The sequence below is a fragment of the Cydia strobilella genome, chromosome 16 (assembly GCF_947568885.1).
Source record: "Cydia strobilella chromosome 16, ilCydStro3.1, whole genome shotgun sequence".
Classification (NCBI taxonomy): Eukaryota; Metazoa; Arthropoda; class Insecta; order Lepidoptera; family Tortricidae; genus Cydia; species Cydia strobilella.
Window position 1 is genome coordinate 7,490,315 of NC_086056.1, and position 25,286 is coordinate 7,515,600.

The 25,286-nt window shown below is 39.3% G+C and overlaps 2 protein-coding genes across 4 annotated transcripts in view; both read right to left on the bottom strand.

The window, feature by feature from the left end:
* Positions 1-25,286, bottom strand: part of LOC134748240 (protein transport protein Sec23A) — a 324,866-nt gene that overhangs the window by 142,944 nt on the left and 156,636 nt on the right. Inside the window, exon 15 of one of the 2 annotated variants that reach the window (XM_063682967.1) lies at positions 8,142-8,240. The exons of the other annotated variant lie outside the window; for it this stretch is intronic. The gene's annotated coding sequence lies outside the window, so the exon portion shown is untranslated. Of the gene's footprint in view, positions 1-8,141; positions 8,241-25,286 lie in introns of those variants that run through there. 2 annotated transcript variants of the gene reach the window in all.
* Positions 1-25,286, bottom strand: part of LOC134748238 (dynein regulatory complex subunit 7) — a 200,810-nt gene that overhangs the window by 57,240 nt on the left and 118,284 nt on the right. The window lies entirely within an intron of this gene.

A 25,286-nucleotide genomic window follows, 5' to 3' on the forward strand; every position in this document is an offset into this window, starting at 1 on the left:
TTATGGATAAATGATTTTTTTATTTGCATTAATTATTTTTATTTGATTTTGACCCATGTTCTTTCACTAATATGCGTTAAAATTGTTAAATAAGAAACGAAACCGTCAACGCCATCTATCCGAGAGTAGGCCTAACCTAAAGTAGTGGCGCCATCTGATCGAGAATCAAATTTTCTTGATTTTCGAGGCACGTTTTTTCCTTAGACTGTATCCATCTGTTACGGAGTTATATCTATCTTTGTTCGCACCTACATGCCCCGATATTGCGCTGAAACGCGATATCACACCGCGATGCACTTCACCGTCTAGACGGTGTCAGCGTGACGTCACGGCGCCCGCGCCTGGACGCACGCACAATGCCATTATCTTGCACAAAAGCTACATCGAAGCCATTATGGTGTTAAACTACAAAAACGTTGACTCGGTATATCGTAACACTAGAGAGACACTAAATATCCAGGCGCGGGGAGCGAATGCACCCGTTCGTGGTCCACATTCCATTTGTTCGGACGAAACGTTTTGCCTCCTCCTTTTTAGTACGGACGGCTAAGGAATGGAATGCGCTCCCGCCCTGTATTCCCTGATCAATATGACCTCGGTCTCTTTAAAACAAGAGTGAATAGGCTGTTACTGAACCGGTGAGCTCCATCTTAGGCCCTGTCTTCACTTTCCATCTGGTGTGACTAGGGCCAATCGCCGATCAGTTTATAATAAATAAATAAATAAAAATACCTATCAGTGAAGTAGGTACGTTGTATTTCGAGTCTTTAAGAAATTTCGCAGTGTGCAAAAAACTGGCTTAATAAATACAATTTGAATAAGTACAGTATCATTTGATACTGTACTCAAATGCATTTATTATAGTGCGTTCACAAGGCGGTGTGGGCGTAAATTGTATAATAAACATAACGTGTACTCAAATTGTATTTCATATTTGTACATTGTCCCATCCATTTAAAATACATTTGCACCCGTGTGTAACACAAACCTTTTCCCCTCACTATAGCGAGGAAAGTGCAACATCCACAGGCGTTAGATTATCTTCATCACTGGAATCACTTATTTTTTTACGATATTATAACAGAAAACACTGGAAATTCTGATTTTTACGTGAGTCGGTGAGAATTTTGTTGACAATGTTGACATTTCTGTTCTGACGTATGAAATGTCAACGATGCGTTTTGAAATTGCATCGACTCAACTTGTGCGTTCAGTATATTTAACATCATTATAAAAATCTAACGTTTCTTATGGAATTTTAAGGTTTATGACTTAAAATTATTAAATAAAGCTAAATTTGGTATTTTTTATTAGATTCTCAAACCATTTATTTAATGATAATTAATATCGAACGAACCATTATTATGACCGTTTTACGTTTTGTTATCTGTCAAGCTACTTAAACACGCTCCATCCAAGGTCAAATTACTTTCCCCACTAGTGGATAAAATGCGTTTTTCCCCGCTTGTTTTAAAGGATAAAAGACGGCTTCCGAGCTAGTGAGGGGAAAATGCTTTTTTTACATAAGGTGCTTTTTGCTCGGACCTCGGACCCTTGAAAATCAAGTTAATGTGTTTTCGAATACCTAAATCCTTTCACCACTGATGATATATCTATATTGTTTGGCATAGGCATCTCAAGGTAACAAAAATTCAACAGAATACCCAGGTACGATTTAACGGAGTCACCTACTTAGGCGTTATGCGTTTAGTGTTCATTATACGAAATGTATATGTACTAACAAGTTTAATGTAGGTACTAGTACTTTATGTTACATATTTTATGTAATATGTAATGTGGGCCTTGTTGTCTGAATCAGGATTTTAATAAATAAATACAAACATTTTCATCTTCTAACTACAATGTTTCGTGTCCCACTTACCAAACTTGATTCCACGCAAACAATGTTATTGGTTCTCATATTTATTCTGCAAAATACATAGGTACTGAAACAATTATCTACTGAAGTATTCATCACTTGAATCTATTACCGAGCATTTAGTGCTTCCAATTAAGCGAAATTCTCAACTCTCAACTTAATCCTTGACTTGTGACGCACGATTCGCAATGATAAGCCGGTCAGTTGCTCGGGCGACGGTAAAAAAGAGCAGCCTGTGCACTATTTCCTAAAAATACATCGATACCTGGATTTATTCGTGGCGTATTTTCCTTCGACATTTTACAATTCATCAATCGAACTGATATCTTACTTGGGAACAAAAAAAGAAAGGGATAAATAAAAAGGAAACTTAGTGATATGCCTTACTAATATTAAATATGGTATTTTCAAATTTACATATGTATAAATAACTACCTGACTGAATTAGGAACTATATTGTAGCTACATGAATCATCGCTAAAATTAAATTGAAAATAAAAAACACTTCCGAAGAAATGTACCTACCCACAATCGAATTATAGTGACATATTTTTCGCACAATAATTAGAAATTGGTGCAGTTACTATTAAACTCATATTGTTTAAATTCCTTCTCCCTCGTATGACATAGGAAAACCTAAAACACTAGCCACAGGTAGATGCCAGTATGTATGAGAAGCCTAAACCTGAACGCTCGGGTTACCGTTGACTGCACAGGCTGTCCCATCTACCACGTAGCTGGGGTCCGTCCCCGCGGGGTCAAGCAGACCCCACCCGCTAATGAAGGTATCTTCAAAGGGGTCCATCCCTGCCCGCGGTGTTTTGAATCTTTAAAAGGGTCGTGGGACGGGTCGGCTGGGACTGAGTGCCCGTAAGCCCTCGGTAGTAATTATTGACAGTGGATAGTTGATGTAAATGAGTTTCCGTGACATAAGATGTCTTCGAGATTCATTAATTTCTTAATTTGTTTGCTTTAAGAGTACATACTTGTATGTCAACTATTGATGATCCCTTAATTACGTTTGAGCTGGTGAATAATCTTATTTCCCTGCCGACCAAAAAATAACAGCGCAACATAAACATCAAGCAAACGACCATCATGTCTAAACTATCGTGTCCATAACTACATGTTAGAGAAAAAACAAATGGCCATGGCCACTGACCAGGTAATAAACGGTAATGTAACTTGTGACCACTAGCCAAACTAGCATAACCAAATATCTTTGATATCCAGGTAAATACTTCCGTCGTGCAAACTAAACTCAACTTGTAAGACCGGCCACAAAGGCCGCCCGGGGAATCCCCGCCTTTGACCGCTCGCCGGTGGCGCCCTCTGGCGCCAGTGTCGTTTGATAACTCCTCCAAAGAGGTAAACTTCGTGCCATTTAATTTGATTTGCTGTAGAATTTGAGAAGTTAAGGAGAAACGATGTTAGAACTACACGTTAGATCTGAAATAGTTATTAACAAAACTATAAGAGGGTAAATATTTAATTTTGGTCCTCCTTAGGATGCTAGTTCAAATATTTCAATTGTTTCATACGTTTCAACTTCAGTGGCATTAGCTTTGCGTGCGCTAGTCACACTGTCTGTCTGTCTATTTTTGTAAGTATGAGATTTTGAACAGCGCACCAAACGGAATGTTTTTGGAAACTCAAAATCCCATACTAAATAAATGACACATATTAACGCAAACGCGTACGTCACGCCACGCTATCGAACGAAATTTACACTAGGGGTACCTGATCGATTCCAAATCAATAACTCTAAAACAGTGCCTATAGGCAGCCTATAGGTACCAGGTATAGGCCGAATAATTCTTGAAAGTTAAATTTGACTTAGTTTTGTGCTTTAACAATTTTAAAACTACACATGTATGCAGTAAAAATATTATTTACTTAACACAAAATCGAAAAAATGTGCTTTGACTAGTTCAAATGAAATATTCGCTATACCAATTAAAATCAGATTAAAAGTAGGACAAGCTAACAGATGTCGTAGGCACAGTATTCGCGTTCGCCTAAAGTTATGCCAGTTATCACCACCAGCGCTCCTTAGTGCCGCTCGACGAAGCCGAAACGGGGAGGGAGGCGCAGCTGGCGTCTCACCCATCATGGCGAATGTGCCTACACTGTTACAGGCAACATAAACGTACCGATAGAAGATATACGACGTTTTTGCCAGCCATTCGTTGCAAACAAAAGTGTGACTGACAAGCCAAAGTTGTTGCATGAAAACTTAGGACTATTGACTTAATTTTATGTTAGGCGGGACTTTTTGTTATGTTGGGTTAGGTTATATATCGGCATTAAATATTCTTATAGACATATAATAGGGATGTTGACTATTTTTTAGAACTATTTTCATTTTATAGATAGACACGTAATTACTGAAAAAAAAATTTTTTTTTCATTCATTTTTAATAAAAAATCGACGTTAATTAGTTTAGTGTTTAAATTTCGCACAAAAACGCTCCAAGCTGTCACGTGATCTGCCCGCGCAGCATGGTTCCCCTATCACTAAGTCCGTCACTTTCGCACTCACATACTTGGTAGAAAGTGACAGGCATGGTGATAAGCGTACCGTGCTACGACGCCGATGATGTAACGAGGTGATAAACAAACGACTGTCAGTGCCAGAGGACCACCGTTTGACAACTTGTCAGTGCGTGTTTCTCACGTGATGCTGGGCATTATTTTAAATACTTTTAATTATTAAAAGTATTTAAATTAATTTTTTACGCATATTTATACTTACAAAACATGATTATCAGCATTCTAATATTATGCTATGGTAAAAACATAAAATTTTATATTCGCGATTCATGTCAACATCCCTATTGGCGTTTTTATATTAATAACACGCTTTAATGCTGCTCAATGCACATGCACCGGTACCTTCAGGTACTTTCTTGTAAAACATTACCTACTAAATAATAACGAATGCAAGGGAGTTTTCAAAAAATAGTGTAGTATAGTTAAGAAAAGTTAAGCATGAAATCTTTATGGGAATCAACCTTTTGCCTTTTTATTGAAATTTTATGCTTAAAATCGTCACAAAACTGACTGTGATTATTTTTTCTTAACAACTCACGCTAATAGACCGCGGGCCAGGAGCATATATCGTCAGTCGCCGCCTCCCGACTGATACTTTGTCAGATGATAGTTTAGATGCTATCATGAATTAAAAAAATAGCCGGTTGTATCGCGGTGGAAAGACCGTCAGCTGATGACAAGAACTTGTATTTTTTTTTGTTCTTACACTCATAGCCTCCCGATTGATATATTGTATCAGATGATAGTTTAGATGCTATTTCAAATTAAAAAAAACCGTCAGCCGGTTGTATCGCGGTGGAAAAACCGTCAGCTATCCACATGAACATGTAAAAAACACGCACCCTACCATTTTATATCCGCAAAGTATGCGTAATGCGTTTATTGAAACCCTGATGAAATACTACAAGCAAAGTTTCATGAGATGAGTGTAGTATTACTATTATAAAAAGGTAAAGCGCTTATTTTTTACATGTTCAGGCCACCAGCTGACGTTGTTTCAACCGCGATACAACCGGCTGACGATTTTTTTTATTCACTATAGCATCTAAACTATCATCTGACAATGTATCCCACGGGAGGCGATGACACAAATTTTTTTTACGTGTTTCGGTGGCTGCCATTCCTCAACCCACCAACGGAGCGGCAGCTGACGTCCATGAGCCGTCAGTTGCCGCGTGATACATAGCCGTTAACAACTATTCGAGTTATCCCCCGGGAGGCGATTGGTCATGAAAAACTGTTCCTGCCTCGCGGTTTTTAATTGGGTACACTATATATTTTCTGAAAACTCCCGCAACTATAAGTTAGTATTATAGTTACAACTTCTTATCAGTTTCTTTCTTGGCACAAAACCTCAAATCATGTAACAAAACATGATGCTTACGCCTTTGATAGCAAGAAGTGCCTAGCCTAGTGTTCTAAGATCTACACGTTCAAGCAGCGAGGGCTTTCGCACAGCTGACGCCGTTACCCGGCCGTGATGCAATTGTATGTAGATTGCTCTGTCTACGTGGTACATTCGCATTATATGTGCGCGGCCTAGGCTATGCACAAGATAATCTAGATTGGTTAGATAGGATAACTTGAAAGTGCGAAGAAAACTTGCGGATATCTGAATATAATATAGCAACGCCCTCGTCTTGCCAAGTCTCGTATTTATTTCATTTTTATTTTATTTTATTTTTCATTTTAGGGATAACAAAAGACTATACAATATAATGTTACATTTAGTAATACAATTTACGTAATTTATTTGAACATAATGCATAGCCAACGACTGTAACCACAAATAAGAACAAAATAACGCAATGGTTGGCACATAAAAAAGAACAGTTAATTATTCGATGAAGGTACTTATTTAAACAGGAAAAAATTATATGCTAAGCTAGTTACGTCATGCCTTATATAAAAAATAGGTAATGAAAATAAATGAAATGTTTGATTAGATAAGTATGTGCATTCGTGGAACATTCTTGCCAATTTCAGATGCAGATTACAAGCTTTAACTTTAACTAATTAAGACGAAGGAGAAATGGTGTCTGCAGTCGTAAATAAATTTTGTGAATTAAAAAGGATCTTAAAATGCTATACAATCATAGTTACTCCCATTTTAAATGCCGGCAACGCACTTCCAACCCCTCTGGTGTTGCGGGTGTGTCCATCGGCGCTTACCATCAGGCAATCCATCTGCTCGTTAGGCTCGTTAGTATCATAAAAAAATAGTTATTAAACTTTATATTAGAAATTGGCTTCAAACAAACACGACACTCAAAAACAAAATAACATGCCATATATATGCGGAAATACGTGACTTGCAAACCACATCACTGGTTGCATATATTATGAATTTGTACCTAACTACTCCTTATCTCGCGCCGAACTGCTTTGTACCCAAGACTAATTGATAAAAGTAAGAAATTCATTAAATAGAGGAATAAATCGAGTTAATACTTAGAAACATTTTAGTCCATAAAAAGGAAACAAAAACACTGAAAATTACCTACCTAAGTGAAAAATACATAAATTCGCACACGGAATTATTCCAGTAAAAGATAAATTCATAAGGCCATGTGATGTATTTAAAAGCTAGATAAACACATGAATATAAATCACATGCCTACGTGTATTTACAATTTACAAATTTACATTGCATTGAAAAGTCTCCTTGCAATGCATTGATAAGCCTACCTACCCTACATTCGTTATTGTAATTTTAATATGTAATTGTTACGTCTTAATTACAAGGTTTCTGTACCTACTGTTTTTTATTTAATTGGGGTTGGCAATAAACACTTATGTATTTTTAAGCATCTATTTTCTATTCCCTACTTAGGTAACACCTTTGTGATTTCTTAAACCTTTTCGGCGTCACGTCAATGAAATAATAAAGTGTAATCAACACTAAGCCACAAACTGCACGTAAACAACCCGTATAACATATTATCAAGTCGTGGCGTGTGGGCACGAAATGTATTGACTTTATATCAAGTCAATGGCGGCGAAAAGGTTAATCTTGATTTTAGAATTAGACACGTCACCATCAGCACTCTGTAAAGGCTCGTATTTGTGTCGTGGGCATACCTAAGGCGGCCTTTGTGTAGGCCGATTGGGCAGGAGTGGCAGGACACAAGGACAGCCGCGGCGTCCGCGCTCTAATTAAAACACACCCTCCCTGCATACCACCCTACTCGATACTTTACATAGAGTAATTAAACAGAGACAGATTAATTTTTTTGGATTTTTATATGCAGAATCTTTTCAGCAAGACTAATTACCTGCTTACAACTCGTGCCTTGCATATATATTTGTAACTGATAGAATTACAAAAAATTGGTACATTTTTGGCAGGTTACAATTTGTACGAACATGTTACGCAATTATTGTTATTTACTTAAACGAACGGACTTAATCGCGTATCATTAAGCTTTAAAATTACCTCCGACGTTTCAAGACCAGCATTGTCCCTGTGTTCTCGGAAAAAGACTGGCTAAAGTTGACATCAACATCTTCTAGATTCACAAGTTTACCAATTACTTTCCTTCATATTTTCACGGAAACGTACGAACTACTACGAACGTGTCTTGCTCAGTCAATCTCGGTACAAAAAGTACTGAGGTTGACTGTAGTAGCATGACAAATACGAACGTTTCCGAGAGAATACAATGGAAAACAATTATGCACTACATCTGGGGCCCATTTCTCGAATGGTATTAGACTAATATTATTAGTCCACGAACTGTCTAGTCGTATGGGTTACCATGGCAACACACTAATATCATTAGACTAATACCGTTCGAGAATTAGGCCTCTCACATTTACGTTTTGTATATCAACTTCATCGGTTTGCACAGTAAAGCTTATCCCAGAAAAAAATGACGCACGTTGATTTCCACAAAATCTTACACAACAGTAAAAAACCAACTGTTTTATTGTAAATTCTTGTTGAAAATTTAATAAACAACATGTATGTACGCATTTTTGCAGTTTTAGACTTTATTAATCCCGAAATTTCGTGATTTTGTTGTAATGCCTACCATCGGGCTTTGTACATAGGACTGTGTTATCGATTTTTAAGCATTTTTTCCATTTCGGCTTGAAATTTTCAACTGATATGGCATTAGTTTTATGTTTGAAGAGCTTCTGCTTCATACGAGCCCATTATTTTTCAATGGATCGTTATTTAGAGCAGTTGGGAGGAATAAGGTGTTTTTTTACAAATTCGATATTGTTGACTTAGTACAACTTTATCACTTTTTTGGATAAATGGTACGTGGCCTAATCAGGCCAAGACAAAAAGGGCCTGTTGTGGTGATCTATGAATTATAACACAATTTTATAACAGTCGGTTTAGTATGTATCGCCTGTTACAGATCCGTTAACAAAATTTTAAGTGTCATTTTTGCCACATAAACAGATAATCTGCCATACCTTCTTCGCAAATTTATTAATTTTAATTATTTTATACTCGTCACTAGAGGTGTTTATCAGTTCCATGACAAAATTTCTGATTGGGTAGCAATTTGAAGTCAAATTTGCGGTATGCTTCATCATCCATTACAACACAGGATTTTTTGTTGCAATTTTTGAATAAAGTTTTCCACTTCAGTTTGCTGTTTTGCATTTTTGTTAGGTGCTTTAGTTTGTTTGTAGATCTTTATAGAGTTATTTTTTTTAAGTCTTTGCGCTGCCTATTTGGACGTTTTGCACTTTTTGGCTAAATATAGTACAGACAGGGTATGCGTATTTTGCAACGCAGCTATGATGTTCCTCTCTATATTTTTGTTGAAAAACCAGGCCTTATGACCACTTTCAGTCCGCCGTCATCTACCACCAGTTTTAACACCCTTTGAACAGGTCTTACTGACAAGATTAACTTCATTGCTAGTTTTTTGTGGAAAAACCTCGATTTTGTGAGTGTTTGTACAACATTTTTTCATGTGTGATGACGATATCTTCAAAAATGTAAACAAAAGAGATTTATTGTTATAAAGAATTAGAAAACAGGTATTTTTTTACATATAACAGTATTCTTAAGCCTTTTGGTCAGAAGTTATGCAGCCGGTGCGAATACAAACGACATTTTTTTCTGGGACAAGCTTTAGGTAACTTTATAAATTAACTAATAGATAATGTGTATAAAATCGTAACAGTTTAAATTGGGTCACGCAAATTAGGACACCATCATTTACCTACTTTCACAGAACTCGTACAATGGACATCATTTACGATGGGAAAGCACATAAAATCTGATCATAATGAACCCTCGCAGTTGACAAACCCTCTGACCGCACGATAATCTGTGCGTCGCAGCGACCGCCGGGGGCGATGTAAAAAGAACAGCGACGCACAGCGCGAGTAAGATTGCCCTCGTTAAACTTGCCTACCTACGTAACTACCTATTATACCCTATACCCACGTGCTTACTAGGGTATACCTATAGGTATATTGCATCTCTAACATGCTGTATGAACATGGGGTGTACATGCTGGATGCATGTAGAGTTTGTGGGGGATACCGACGCTTATCTGGCAGCGAGCTTGTTAATTATGCTTAATTAGGAGTCTTAGAATTATAGGCGTAATAGTATAATGTTACTTTTTAAGGTTCTGTGTCCGAAAAGTGCAATGCAAACCGAACACTCGTTTCTAAGTATCCGTTGTCCGTCTGTTTGTCAAGGTGCTGGAGTATGTTGCGTACTAATCTTGAAACCCGAGTAAGGGATCCTAAAATTTAACCAAGAGCGTAGCGAGTGGTGCAAGAGTGAAATCTTGAGGGTTTTAAGGCACCAGGGTTAAACAAACTTTGCCACCGAGTGAAACACAATTATTTTTACCACACCAATGCGAGCAAAATATTAACTGTAAAACATTACAAATCAAATTCGAATGGTTCGAATCGTTATATACTCGTATTAAATATTTATCATTAAAAATCGACACTTAAAAGTAAATTATATCAGCCCACAGGAGCAATCCACTCAAAATTTGCATCAGATTACTTTGCCTTACATGTGGATAAAACGCAACTTTCTTCTCCGTTTTTGAAGTACAAAGAGGGCATTTACGAGCTGGTGTGGTGAAATATATATGAATTTATATTTTTGTGTAAATATGTGCCTACATTTTCCACCTCATCTGCACCCTACGAAATATCACAACAGACATATAGGGTTTTTGGTCTCACCTCGGAGGCATCCGAGTGGACTGCCGCAAAGGGGCTGATAACGGCCAAAGCCACGGCCCTTTTGATAGCGCTGCCCGCTGACCCACCTTCGCAAGAGAGGGTTTACGCTCGAGTTTGGAACATGACGAAGTTTTAAAACGATAAGAAGACTGTTGACTAGTTAGCAGCTGCAAAACAAGTTTTGTAACAAATACATCATGTAAAGTAGATGTTAAAATAATGAAGACAGAAATAAAGATTACATTGTGGAATTGTGTTAAAAAATTCCAATGGTAAGTACCGTTAGCCAGACTGAAATTTGCTTACATTTTCTTTAAAAAAATATGGGATAACTTTATTAAACGTCTTCAGACTAGTAAACCAGTAGGAAAAGAGTCCTTTATGTAGACGCCACTAGACCTCGCCTCTATTACGCAGCACAATTACAAAAAAATAGTCATAAATCAGTTTTGTGAATAATTTGCTTCACAACATCTCCGCTAAACATTTCCGTTGCGTTCAGTCACGTTGTTACATATCTCGTACCACAGTAAAATATAAATCCAGTTTTTATTTGTAAGTAAACAAAAGTGCCGAGTACACAATCCCTGAAAATTTAGGTTTTAAAATATACCGATCAGTTGTGTACAAAGGATGCCATACGTTACGCAGGCAAAGCTCCAATATTGATGAGTCAGCTCTCCGGGTAGGAAAATATATTGACGCGATACATTTTATCCTTACGCAGCCTGTTAAAAGTGGTGGCCGCGGGCGGGCGTGCGTACGTTAAAGAATGGAATATTCGCAGAGGTTTCGGCCCCCGCGAAAACGGATGAGAGTTATTTACGTACCCGACCCTCGAGGTGATGCTTGGAAAAAAGAGTGATCGATACAGAGAGCGGCGACACGCCGGCGGCCCGGAGGGCGCGTCAATTTGGCCTTCGCCTCGTCAGCACTAAATTATCCCGACATCTTTAAATGGAATTTCGCGGGTCGTGCGTCCGAGTCCCTGCACGTTCCTCCAAGGGTTCGCGGGGGGCCGCCCCTCGCCACCTGGCTCCGGGCATTTACTCCGCGTCTTGTTAAAGGAAACGGGAAATATTCCGACGCTCACGTGCGAGCGTGCGACACGCTAACGGCGCGCCTATAAGCCGGTAATCCATGCCTGAGCGACGGCGAATGTTTTGTAATCTTCACATCGACTAAAACCTTCAATAATAAATCCTTACTAAGAGCATATTTTCCAATACTCGAGGTCAGAACGACCAAGACATTTGACCTAGCTGTGACCCGAATTACTATTTACGCGTTTTAAACGTCCGGAATAACCTAAGTTGAATAAACTATTGCCGTCTCCAGTCTGAAGTTTACACCAAATCCGCTATACCGGCTAGCTCATTATGCTATAATTAAGATAGCATGCCTACACTAGCGTGAATGTCGCTATCGTAAAAAAATAGGTGAATGCGATTTACATGAAACTGGGTTGAAGTTACTCCCTATGTTCTTGGTTAAGTTCAGCCCTCCGGCAACGTCAACGTCGACGACATGCAACCTCTATCACACCACCAACCGGTGAGCCGTGCGGCAAACGCTTTGATCAAACATTTGCATTGGACGGAATTACGCACCGCTGTGGTGTTTTGGATGGCTGGGTTGGGGACCGGGATTGCCGTTATTCCCTATCAACATCGGCAGTCAACAGCGCGATTAGGCGCTGAATTACGGGCACTCACTGTGACCCGCGTCTGTAAGCGGGAATATTCTCGTGTTGTATACGAGTACTAGATCAGGCGACGGGGGAATTCGGAAAACAACGCATAAAGTCTCTGTAATGGTCTGGCAGCTTTTGTTCACTCCCCTAAATAAAGCACATCCAACCTACGCGTTCGGATATGCCATCGGGCACGGCTCGCATCAATATTCTGTCATTACTTAACCTATTTAAAGCCATATCGTACCTACCAATAGGTAAAAGTATGTACCAAATCTATTTTTGTCTATTATTATTACGCATTAAGAATATTTCTTTGTACTTATTATTTTGCAATTAGATTAACACACGTGCATATTATTTACTTATTAAATTTTACAAAAGAAAATGCTTGAATGGGTCCTGTATGTATACTCTGCTACGGGTCTGCACCGCATCGTATTACATACTTAGTTGTGACGTGTTTCATTATAGTGACTATTAATGACGGTGTGCCTAAAGATAATCCTCCAATCAACTGATCTTTAATACAAGGCAATTGCTATGTCAGCAACCGCCGTCGCGGGCAGCACGTCGCTATCGCGTCGCCGCCGAATCCAATATCCTCGCGTAATAACAATCGCGACGATGGTCTATCGTCCCCGCGTAAATTATGTACCACCCACCCAACTTTCCTTTACCATTTACTCAAGTAAAATCAAACTTTATGCCAAGGTAGGTAAAGACGACTAAATCTGTAGGTGGTTGGGAATGGACGACGCAGCGTCGGCGTCCCGTTAATGGCAGCCCGGCGGCCCCTTTAGCTTTGGATGCGCGCAAGTAGCACGCACGGAGATTATAATTAGAGTTTGAGAAAAATACGGTGATTATTTTGCAGGGGTCTGGTGTTTTGCGGTAACGTGGGAATATGTCAGATTCAATTAAAATACTGCTTATATAAGTATTCTAACACAAATCAGAGTAGGTAACATTAACTAAGTACGTAAAACGTATAAACTGAACCGTAACTGCTTGTTTTTTTACTGTACACTTTAGGATTGTTAATTAGTCCGATATTTTGTGTTAGGTAGGAGCTTCAAAAGCCGTTTTTATTTCTTAAATGTATTTAGCTTTTGTTAAATATATATTTCATTCTTCGAAACTTACACAACACTAGTCTTCATTTCGGTAAGTTACCCAAATTACTTAATTCTTTATTGAACCGTTGACCATCAATTAACCTGCCGGCTTTCCTTCTACAGGCCATGTACTTACCTACGTCTATTAGTGCAGCGGGCGGTAGCAAGTCACAACCAGGGTAGCCGGACATCGAGATCTTAAGGCGCTAGTCGCTGTTTTTGGCCGTAAACTCTTACTTTCTAGAGTCTATATCTTCTTAACGGTTCTTAAAGCACAATAGTCAGAGACCATAGATATAGCACAGATGGAGCAAATACCCTAAACAGTCACTTAGTCAGTAGTATGAAACACAAGCTTGTCCATTTTTGCACACTGCGACATCAAGACAGCGATTTGGTGATTAAAAACTACTTTGCTAAAGTTTAGAATACCTATAATTAACTCCCATGAGGCTCTTTGCATACTAACAACAATAATCGGACAGTTAAAATGGCACGGAATATGAACTTGACTAAGCAGTATTCGGTGCCTGACACAAATAGAGACAAGCGACCAACGCGATATACTTACGCGCATTTACTGCCTCTAAGTACTTTGATTGTATGCTTCGTGGCTTTATGCCTTATTATTGATTCACCTTCGACTCGCCCGCCCAGTTTGCAATCGGAATGACATGACACACCTAGCCGGTGTTGGCACTATATTATTCACACCGCTTAAACTTGTACGCGAACCTTGTTGGTTATTCACGTGGGGCTGACGGGTGACCCTGTGGGTCCTTTGACTCAATAGTTGGTAAGTACTCCTAGGTTTTCGGTGTTTGACTGCCCATATGGGTTCAAGAATAGGTAATAGAGACTAGTTTACTTATCACCAGGCTTTCGAGGTATTGTTTTGGGATAAAGTTTACAACATACCTATTGTAGCTATGTTTGCATAGAAATCAAGTAGGTATACTATCAAATAAAACGCGTGAAGAAGACCTTTTCACTCTGGTTGTGCGGTGAATTCTTGGTTAGGTAATTCTGAAAGCAACGACCGCGATTATAATTCAAGTTAATACTTACATTAATTTTCACAACTGCTATGTTAATAAAATTTTAGAGGCATATATTCTTCTGATTTCTGAAAACACACCGATAACTATTATGAGTTCAAGAAGTGACAAATATATTAATTTGCTAATAGCTGCTTAAAAGAACTAAGCGCAGGAGACCTACGTGTCACCGCTGCTCTTTATACAAATGTATATACTCGCACATATAGTCTACACTGGCAGTGAACCGTACGCAACAAAGCGACACTTCTAGACATGGTAAGTTGGTAACGCGTCGATATCGATATTAATTGATTACCTATTTGGAACCTGAAACTGCCGATCAGATTATCAGGGTTTAACAGCTTGCTTTGGCCGCCATATGTACTTTTAAACACGTTATATTGCGTCAATCGTCTTTTTATTTCTCACACTCAACATAATCGATAAAAGCGTAGTGCAATTTGTGTTGGCCGAATACCGCCACGCGTTATCGCATCGCATTTAGCGCTATATTGACAGCCCTCACTCTCAGTTGGTAGTTATAAAAGCTAAGTATAGTGTCTTCATCGACAACAGCGTATGCAGCACTGGCATAATCGGGAGCAGCGTGGTATTAACGGCCCGCGCTGTCAATAAGGCACTCAGTTGCCAGCTAATTAAGCTTTAGTTATCAATAGAACGTAGTGCAGCACTGGCGTGTCGCGCGACGAGTGTGCGCGTCGATAAATTCCGCCGCGCGTCAATCTTGAGCAGCGTGGTATAAGCGGTCCGCGCCGCGCTGCAAAGGCACTCGGTTGCTAACTATAGTAAGCTTTATCGATAGAACGTAGTGCAGCACTGGCGTGTCGTGCGCCGAGTGTGCGCGTCGATAAATTCCGCCGCGCGTCAATTGCGAGTAGCGCGGTATTAACGGCTCGCGCTGTCAAGGCGCCGCAGTCGCAGGGTTGTCGCATATATTCTGTAAATTTTAAGGTGTTTGGAGCTAATATACCCGTACTAGTTGACAAGACCTGAACTCGTTTTCTATATATGTGATAGTCTACCGCCCAGCCACATCGTCCGATTAAGTTTTCATTACAGTGGCGTAATGTGCCGGCTAAATAAAAATAAGTATTTTGGTCGAATATTGATATGTAATATTTAAAGACAATACACGAACATTACAAGTAAATAAAATTAAAGCTTGTAAAAAGAGAATTAATAGAACACGAAAACGAGGCGAATTGTACAGCCTCGCTGCTGTTTTCTTAGCTGTATAGAAATGCCTATCCCTATCCCTAATGAATGAATGAATGAATATTAGGGATAGGCACTTCTATATAGCTGAATAACTATGTAGTTGAATAACTATGTAGTCAATTTTAAAGGAGATGTCGCTAATTTCAAATGCTAATAAATATTTCCAATGATCCTGCCCATGCCCATATAGGTACCTACGTGTCTTCTATCTTCTCTGAATGTAGGCCTCCCCTTTTACAGGCACATAATTTATTTACGAGGCCAAAGTATTTCATGCATATGCTTGCATTCCTTTGTAAATATACTATGCATATGTAACGTATGCGGAGTGAAATCTGGACAAAGTTTTGGACATGGAAAAAGTAAACAAAAAATTAAACTGAAATTATATCTTACTGCCAAATTAAAACGTATATGAGTCAATTAATCCGGTAAGTTTCATGGACATTGGATTATTTCCCTTGAAATCGAGGTTAATCTAGAAGAACACCATCGCGAAACTGTATGTAATTTCTCCAGTACTATTTCCCTGTGACCGAAAGCGAAGATAGTGAAACATTTTGTGGAAGCGGGTTAAAGCTGAAAGTATGTTTATAAATATTTTTGCCAACGGACGAGAATGTGAAATATGTCGAGCATACGAAGTTTCCTAAACAAGTTTTCCTAAGGAAGATAAAATTGTAATTTTAAAAAATGCCAACATTTGTGTTTCGACATCGATGGCTTTAAAGTACCGCAACTGCCGTTAAAAATCTCGCATTTGAGTAAACTTTGTCTTGCATTTAACGTTGTTAAATATATTATTAAAATAAATGAATATTTATGAAAAATAATCATGTTGTTTTTATTTTATACGACATTGAATTTTGTCCAGATTTCACTCCGCATACGTTAGTAATAAAAACTTTTTCGCGATTTTTGCCAACCCTCAAAAAAATCAGACCCTACGTCGCACGTATGTAAGCTGACAACCAAGAATTTCTTATTCCACATCCGTGCCACTACATTTTCTACACACGAAAAAAATCTTGACTTGGATAAAGTTAACGTGGCGTAAATCTTTTCTAGGACTTATATTTGGTCGACTATATTAATGCCTATTCCTTTTTGTTATGGCGAGACGATGAGTTGTAGCGAGTGGAGCGATTAAATCAAGTCTTAGGTCAGGATTACACTCGTAAGTTTTACTTACGTAAGTAGGGACAGCTATACTACAGAATGAGATATGAATATCGTTATCTCATTCTAGCAAATAGCTTTGTCCCTACTTACGTAAGTAAAACTTACGAGTGTAATCCTGGCCTTAAGATGGTTTAAATACAGTACTTGCTGTACTTGTTATAAAATATCTCATATCTATCGTAGACTCTGGCTACGAAAGGCTCTACGCCGTAGAAGTTCTACAATGCGAAAAAAAAACCTATAAAAGCCAAAAAATTAAATGCGGCAACCCTGCCATGACTGCCTCTAGGCAGCCTGAATTATATTAGACCTCGGCCACATGTGAGTCGGACTATACGACACTAGACTTGCCAAAATGCACTTTAAGTTGGAGCTTTAAGGTTCATTACTGATTTATCAATAAGGAACTTTGAAAAAATCTCGTGTACTCCAATATTATGTTAGAACCGCAACCGTGTGCCGTATGTAATACATACGGGACACGGTACGGTATGTTGTTGTCTTATTTAAAAGTGTTAAGCAGAAAAGAATCAAAAGATAGATAATTAACAACAAAAAGAAACCCTACTAACTATACAGCAACAAAAATGAAGAATGAAGGATTAATTATCTCCACACTCCCAGCAATCACTTGACCTCTCCACTCCACAGAAAGGTACCGATTAAAGGGTCCTTAACAAAATAAGAGTCGGCAGTAAATCGACAATCGCACGTCACACATTTTGATAAGCCTCCGCCCACCCCGCGGGCAACAGGTGCTGCGTTTCATGAAAACATTGTATACTTACAACCGTCATATTATATGTCCGTCTGGAGGTCACTCTGTGGACAGGCTAAAACTACGGACGCAGAAGGTAGGATAGTGTTTTTCGACTACGTTTACGTGTATGCTTAAATTTCTTTTCGTGATCGATAGCAATATTACAATAGCTGACTTTAAATTCGGCTTCATGTGGTGACAACAGTCTCTCAGACCACTCACTTGGTTATACGCCGATTTTTTATCCTTATAGCATAACAGTATGTACATACTTATTCTTTCGCTTTGTACCCACAGTAAATCTGTCATGTGTAGTTTGGATGATTCTCAATTAATACATGTTTTTTATTATGTCTAATTAAAATATGTTTATGAATAGATTGTTCAAACTGTATCATTGCAGCTTTGCATTCCCAGTGTTAGGTAGGTAAGTCTGGGCAAACTATCGTATTCTCTCGCCGCAGAGCATAGTGCTATATAGCTGTGCATTGCTTTTGAAACTCATAGAATTACTGATACACAGTTGCACTTCAGATTCAGGTAATTTGGTTTCCCTGTGTTAGGTAAATTGCCTTGGCAACCTATCGTATTTTCCCGCCAAAGAGCGTATGTAGGTACTGCATATTGCAGTACTCCATGGGTACAGTTGCCCGGTTCAGAAGGCAAGGTTCGGAAGGCGCAGTGTTGTGTGTGAGCGGTATGTGGACTGACCGGCTTAGTTGAATGAAGCTTGTTGATTCGGGCACTGGTTTTCTTGCGTCACGTTTCAATCGCTATCTATACTTATAGGTTCCCTGTGTTAGATAATTGCGTGTGCATTGCGCTCTGCAACACTCCGTGGGTGCAGTTGCCAGGTTCTGAAACGCAGTGTTGTGTGTGAAACGGTATGCGGGCTGACCCAATTTTCGAAAATCACAGACGTATATATAGTTGTGTTATTGTGTCTTGTTTAAGGTTTATTGATAAATCACTTAAGGGACAACTACCCTCCCGGAATATGAAAAAAAATCACACAAGTGGCTCCTAAATTGCTTGTACGCGGTGGTGCGATCGTTTAAAGTTTGACTTTAAATCTTCATCAGATGCAATATTTAGTTTCTTTCATTAATTTTTTCGTTTATCGGTTAGTCTTTTAACTAAATTATACGGTGTATTATTTGCACATATCAGGCAGATAGCACGCGGGCTGGTTGTTGAACTTATACATTGATATCAGCGAGATGAGAGATCAAAGACAGATAAGTGCAAATCTTCGCCGGATCTTTATAATTTTGGCTTTCAAGTACAATAATATCGTTTTTAATCGCGTGCAATTGCTAATGCAGGATACAATATGAACTAAGATTAGCCTATTGCAGTGGGAGTACAATCGGGGCCGCAAGACGACCAACCGCAGCGGGCAGCTTTGTGCGCTCGCTGCTAAATTACGATGCGGCTGGGGTAGCGAGCTGACCGGGGAACGGGGCGGGGAGCGGGGCGGCGAGCGGAGCTGAGACCAATGAGACCATAATATAATGACCAGTGTGTTCCAAGCGATATGGCTTGCAGTATTATACATATAGGCAATCTACCCTTGGACGCAGCGATTCGACATTTGTATGGCCAACAAACAAAACCTAAGTGACAGTGTGGCCAACGTTGTTCCAGGTTATAAAGTGAGAGCTATAATTAAATTTAATTAGGTACTTATCCATATCAGATCAATACTTTGCTTATGTCATGCTGCCCTACCTAAGAAAACTAGTCGATATCTCCAGTATCCATAAAAATGTAGATAGCTATTTTGTTAACTGACTTAAGTCCAAGTGTAAGCAGAAGTTGGTTTTTCAAAAGTACGACGATTCAATAAATGTTTCCATTAGTGACTGATCAGTCCATAACATTTATAAAACTCAACCGCCATTAGAAGCACTAGATGTTCGGGTTAACCCGCACCAGGCTTGAGCGTCAGGTGCCCGTATTTTGGTCGCTTGGATCCGACTAGCCGTCGCCGTTCCGTTTATGTAACGCGAACACATAGCTTATACCTACCCTCCACTATATATACTCTACGTACATAACCCGCTTCGCTTCGCCGAGCTTCAAGCTCACCTTACTCGGAACTAGGAACATGAATACTGAATAACTGTCGATTGTAAAACAACTAGAACAAATGAACCGATGCGAGCAAAAAATCTAACCCTTTGGGCGAAGGGGGTTTCGTGAAAGGTGAATTCTTACGTGCGCGAGGGGGTGGGGAGGGACGTGCGGGTCAATTTCGCAGTAATCTCGAGGCGGGAGCTCGCGTGTCGACGCAGCTAAAATACCGTATCACTGGGACACACGGCGGGCGGCGAGTGGTCAAACTGCTAACATTTGTCGTTCTGTGTAGCTACGAGTAGGTACTTTACCTATTCATTTAAAATCGCTAAATAAACTCGAAATTAGCTGCTATGGTTAAAACGTTTTAAAGTGAGCAGCAGGTTTCAGCAGTTACTCTTCCTCGTTATACCTACTCGTAAAATGACGTATTCTTTACTGTGAATCTATATATTCGCGAGTCGCGAATATGAAATCTCGTCAAAATATTGCTCATCACACCGAAAGAACAGCTGTTTCCTGCTGCAATTCGCTGCTATTCTTGAAAGGAATAAAATTACAACTTTGTTTTTTTTTTTCAAATAAAAGACCATTAACTAATACTGTTAATATATCTATGCGAAATTACTGCTACAAAAGAATGTTGGATCAAAAAAGATAAGTGACACTTTACGTGGCGACTAAATAATAGTAAGCCCGAAGAGTGAGATAATACGTGGATAATGATGGTAGATAATCATGATTTATCATTATCCCACCCATTATCTTACTTTCCCTCACCATTCTTCTGTAGCAGCAAAATTCGCATAAATTAAGTAATAGTACTAATAATGTGTAGTCCGGTATTTGGTCGAACTCGTACAGATAAAATTGCGTTCACAGAAATTACTGACCTCTTCTTCTCAGTTGGATACTCTCGTCAGAGCAGTCGTAGTCATTGACGCCGTTGCACGGCCTTTTTCGTTATTTCCCGCCATGCTTCTCTATTTATTGCGGTGAGAGCTTTCACATGATCGGTCCATCGCATTGAGGGCCGCAATCTGGGTCTTGTTCCATCCATTCTGTCACCTAAATATATATCACCATTCACCATCTGCCATCCATTCTGCCCTGAACAAGCCTCTCTATGGCTTCGTCTTCCCTGCGCGTAACGTGACCGAAGTATCTAAGGATACGAGAATGAACGATTGCCGAAAGTATTTGTGTAACCTTGAGTTCCTGGAAAATGGATATATTAGTGCGACGCTGAGTCCACGATATCCGCAGCATCCTTCTCCAGCACCATATTTCCAAAACATCAATGAGTTTCCGTTCACTCTCTCTTACTGTTCACGTTTCAGCACCGTAAAGCAACACTGGGAAAACGAGAGATCTTACGAGGCGAGTCTTCGTTGCCTTTGGTATGTTACGGTCTCTCCAGATCTTAGAGTTTCTCCATTGCCGACCTAGTAATGGCTATGCGTCGCTTGATTTAATCTTCGGAGCCTCCGCTGTCTGAGACCAATGACCCCAAGTATGTGTATGATGATACAACTTCAGTTTCCAAACGCTTTTGGTTTCACTACGTTGTTACGTGTTAATTACTGACCTGACTATAGCCATATTTCCGAGTAGAGGCATGAAATATTATTGGTTGAAGTTTGGAAAAGGGAATTTCCACGATACAAAATAGGTACCTATTTTTTACTAAAATATTCTGTTACCTAGTTCAGGGGACGGCAAACCGCGGCTCGTAAGCTGAATTCGGCACATTGGGAGGTACAATTGAAAAAAATTCACTCTGTGCTGAACTTTCTTCTCAAGTCTGCCGACCCCTTTCCTATAAGTTGTCGAAGCCCGTGGGCGCTGAGTGGTGCTGAGTCGCGCTGGCCGCGGCCGGTGGATTCAGCTCGTTTCTAAGAATTACACCGCACCTTAGCGGACAGGGAAATTAGATGGCGACCTTTCTACATGCGCAGAGTTTACGAAATAGATGACTATAAATAGTCAGCAGATATGTACGTGCTTCTTTATTGTAATTATGTAACAATACTCTTAGGCCGAGTTAGTAAAAGGAACGATTTAAACTAATATGACGTTACGTATTTCAGAAGTAATATAAGTATGTCAAAATGATTTCCTCGGCTAAGACGAGTCTCAGCGACATCTTATGCGTTAAAAACCAACCCTTTTGGTCGATACAATAGATTTTTCCCCTCACTAGCTCGGAAAGCCGTCTATTATCCTTTAAAACAAGCGGGGAAAAACGCATTTTATCCACTAGTGGGGAAAGTAATTTGACCTTGGATGGAGCGTGTTTAAGTAGCTTGACAGATAGCAAAACGTAAAACGCTCATAATAATGGTTCGTTCGATATTAATTATCATTAAATAAATGGTTTGAGAATCTAATAAAAAATACCAAATTTAGCTTTATTTAATAATTTTAAGTCATAAACCTTAAAATTCCATAAGAAACGTTAGATTTTTTGTAATGATGTTAAATATAATTCTGAACGCACAAGTTGAGTCGATGCAATTTCAAAACGCATCGTTGACATTTCATACGTCAGAACAGAAATGTCAACATTGTCAACAAAATTTTTACTGTTCTTCTCACAGACTCACGTAAAAATCAGAATTTCTAGTGTTTTCTGTTACAATATCTTAAAAAAATTAGTGATTCCAGTGATGAAGATGATCTAACGCCTGTGGATGTTGCACTTTCCTCGCTATAGTGAGGGGAAAAGTTTTGTGTTACACACGGGTGCAAATGTATTTTACTTCTCGTGTGTTGAAACACTCGCTACGCTCAGGATTCTATTTTAGAACCACTCGCTTCGCTCGTGGTTCAACTATAGAATCCTTTCGCTTGCTCATGTTTCAATTCCACACTCGCGGGTAAAATACAACTTTGCACCCTTGTATAACAAATAACTATTGTAGGCATGGGTATAGCTTTTCATGGCTTAGGCAAATCGCAAAAAGAAACTAAAAAATTATGATGAGATAATTTGGAAAATATTAGTTTACGTGTGTAAACTAATATTTTCCATTTCCCCAGAGAATATCATGAGTGACTATTATGACTATAGTCTATATGTCATTTTGTCTGAAATCTCTAGGATTAGAACTGCCACATCTGATTCCTCGACTGATAGACAGACTAGGCTCAATACGGCCTTAGCTGACAACACTGACTTTACGATCGCTGGACGCTAAAATTATCTACAGGATAATCTGCTCAATTATCTTAATCTTAAAATGGGCATCAATGGTGGAAATTAAGCTCTATGGGCGCGCCGCCAACGACTATTGCCATTGACACTCGCACTTTGAACTACTCCGTAATAATCGTTGTGTTTTGATACAGAAAAACAATAGAAGATCTGTAACATGCATAATTTTTTTTTTAATAGCCTGTAGTGTCCCACTGCTGGGCAAAGGCCTCTCCCCTTGATTTCCATGACTCCCGTTGTTGAGCTTTTCTATTCCTTTCTCCTCCCAACAAACCGCCACGCTTCTAAATGCATAATTAATGACGATAATAATTATGACGCTGACATTTTATGGAACGTTATTATTTAGGTAACCTTATAAATCGCTCATATATACCTATTATGAATCACTCTAAGCAGTTAGATAAAGCAGGATAACTCAGATGATCATGTAGGTTTAAAAGTAAGGACGGTTCGTTAATAACTTCTAGATCCTCTATTGGCCTTGCTGGTTTGTTTGGTTTATAGCCAATATACCTTTACATCTGACGAGGTAAAAATAACTCGATTAGAATAGCACCGAGCGTAATGAAAGCGGATCAGGTGAATTACAAGTGGAGTCGCGAACACAATCACGCGCTCGGGAGCGGCGCCGAGTCCCTAGAGTCGCTGATACGTGACGATCAGCGGACAACGAAACAACTTTATTTACTCCCGACAGTCCCGACTCGCCGTCCGTGGATATTATCAGGCGGATAGAAACGCAACTGGCCAAACCGTATTAGGGCCACGCGAGGTAACTTTCGGTATAGTCGTTAGCTTCTTTGTCTATTGTAAGTGAAACCGCACGTGCTACTTATCTGCATAAAAAAATATGGTTGGGGCGTTTGAACCAGTTATTGAATTACCACTATATGGAGATTGCGATAAGGTTCAAAATTAACAAATAGAAAAATAATTTGCGATTTCTTGTGTGGTCCCTCTACGGTTACTGAGTGCCGGCGAGTCGAACGCTATAGAACCAGTCTAAAATGTGCCATCGAGATGCGTAACAAAGGCGCGTTATCGGAGTGCGCACTTACACTGGTTTATTGAGCGTTGGACTAGCCCACGCTCAAATACCAATTAGAATTATATGCCAAAGACTGACCCTTTTTTGCAGGTAGTGTGTAGCACGTGCGGTTTTACTTAACAATAGACAAAGGATTAGCCATTCGGGGCCAGCTACAAAACGAGTATAGCTAAGTATTTTTTACTTATAATAGAAAAAACCTGGTCACAGCAGTTCAAGATGCAAAGTTATAAAGGGTGTAACAGTACAGTGTTATGGAAAGCCAGCCTAAAATTTGCCAGCTACTTATACCTAACGTTGAAATTTTGATGATGTCTTAGGCGCCTCTACTCAACTACGCCTTGGTAAACCTATGCTTGGGATTTTAAGGCAATAAAAGAAACTTAAGAAACCTTGCATACCAAATACTAAATAAAGAAGTATTTAGCCATTTGTACCTATTTCTAATTTAAAAAAATATATTAGTATCATCAGGTTACGACCCTGTATGTTATGTACGCGCCAATACGTTAAGTCTAGTGAGCGTTTTACGGCTAGCCATATATCCGAGGACGGTCCTGGATTTATACACCTAGTGGATACAGGTGCAGATACGTAGTGCCATATATGACTTATGCCTGGCCATAAATAATGCCATTAGTTCAAATATGCGCGCTTGAGGTACTCCTGCGGACTCGATTACTGCTTAATGAACTAGCTATATGACCCAATGCCAGCGGATACGAGCCGGGGGTTTTACGACATTACGACCGTATGGCCGAGTAGATGTACAGTCAGCAAAACTATTAGCGCAGCACCCCTGCATACGTATATTTGTATTAAAGCTACGGTTTAGTGCAATCATGTGAACTTGAGAAGCATAGGTGGGTTTGTGTACCTATTACCAATATTACCTGCTTCTAAAGTCATATCCATATCACAAGCTGTCCTTTTGATGACACCTCATTATCGCAAGCACAGGTTCTAAAACGTCACAGTTACCCAGAAGTCTAGTGACACTATACTTTACCTAATAGGTATATCTCGCTGTAGCTGCCGTAGTACCCACCTCGTTCCATAACCGTAACATTTCGCCGCCGGTCCAGGCACTTTGCTTATTAAACTAGAGCTCGAATAAAAATGCTCGCGACCTTACGACCGGAGCTGGTGCGGAAATGGCTAATACCTCTACCTCAATCAACGAGGCTTATCCCCTATTATATATTATATATGTATTATGCCTTATGCCCTTTGTAGGTTAAAATTGTTTTTTTTTTGTTTTAACCGTAAATGTGAGAAAATAAGTGAAAATG